The sequence below is a fragment of the Pan paniscus genome, chromosome 8, assembly GCF_029289425.2.
Source record: "Pan paniscus chromosome 8, NHGRI_mPanPan1-v2.0_pri, whole genome shotgun sequence".
Taxonomy (NCBI): domain Eukaryota; kingdom Metazoa; phylum Chordata; class Mammalia; order Primates; family Hominidae; genus Pan; species Pan paniscus.
The window spans coordinates 41,436,862-41,437,817 of NC_073257.2; the positions used below are offsets into that span (position 1 = coordinate 41,436,862).

The 956-nt window shown below is 41.6% G+C and overlaps 1 non-coding gene across 1 annotated transcript; it reads right to left on the reverse strand.

Annotated features, from left to right (window-relative positions):
• Window positions 1-303: 303 nt before the first annotated feature.
• Window positions 304-405, reverse strand: LOC112441036 (U6 spliceosomal RNA). Its single transcript, XR_003029019.1, has one exon. It is a non-coding gene; the product is annotated as a U6 spliceosomal RNA (small nuclear RNA).
• Window positions 406-956: the final 551 nt, after the last annotated feature.

A 956-nucleotide genomic window follows, 5' to 3' on the forward strand; every position in this document is an offset into this window, starting at 1 on the left:
TCTCTGTAGGAGAGTGTCAAAAAGGACTTACAGGATTTAAGCTGTGTGTGGTGATTTGGGAAAGGATTCAAGGAAGCGGGACTTTGGTCTGAATTGGATACTGTCAGGAAGTGGAATTAATTCTATAATTGGGCATCTTATCTAGAAAGTGAGAGGAAGGAAGCCAGGTTAGAGCTTTAATTGCTAAATCAGCAGTCACTCGTATTAGCTAGGATTGGTGGGGAGTTGGTATTCTGTGGCTTGGACAATGTTTATATTTTGTCTGTGTTCACACATGATATGGAATAATATTATTATTTTTTTAAAAAGAAACGTTTCATGAATTTGTGTCATCCTTGCACAGAGGCCATGCTAACCTTCTCTGTATCATTCCAATTTTAGTATATGTATTGCTGAAGCGAGCACGGAGCGATCTTAGTTTTGTCAGGAACTCTCATGGTCACAAAGTGGCCTTGTCTGATGCTGATGTTTTGTGCAGTTGTTTATGTTCAACTGGACAACATCAAGACCTAATTGTGAAGACCAGAACAGCTTTTAACAATGCCGTTGTGCATTGCTGATTATACCAGGACAGCTCCTGGTTGCCAGTACTGGTTTTCTCTTTCTCAGCTAGCTATAGCTATAAGGAGAGCCCTCAAAATGAGGGCACATGTTAGGACTAGATTTTGTCACATTAAGCAAACCAACATCCCAAAATAACAGTGGCTCAAACAATAAAGATGTTTCTCTCTCTTTCATATAGAAAATAATTCTGGAAGTGAGTCTGCCATTGCTGGGCAGGGACCCAGACTCCTGCTAGCTCAGTGCTCTGTCTTCCTTAGCTTTTTGTTCCTTGGACTTTAGGTCCAAGATGGCTGCTCAGGTTCCAGCCATCACACTAAAATTGCATCCGACTGAAAGAGGAAAGGAAGAAGAAGGTGCCCTGGCTCACCTTTTTGGAGACTTCCTGAAGGTAC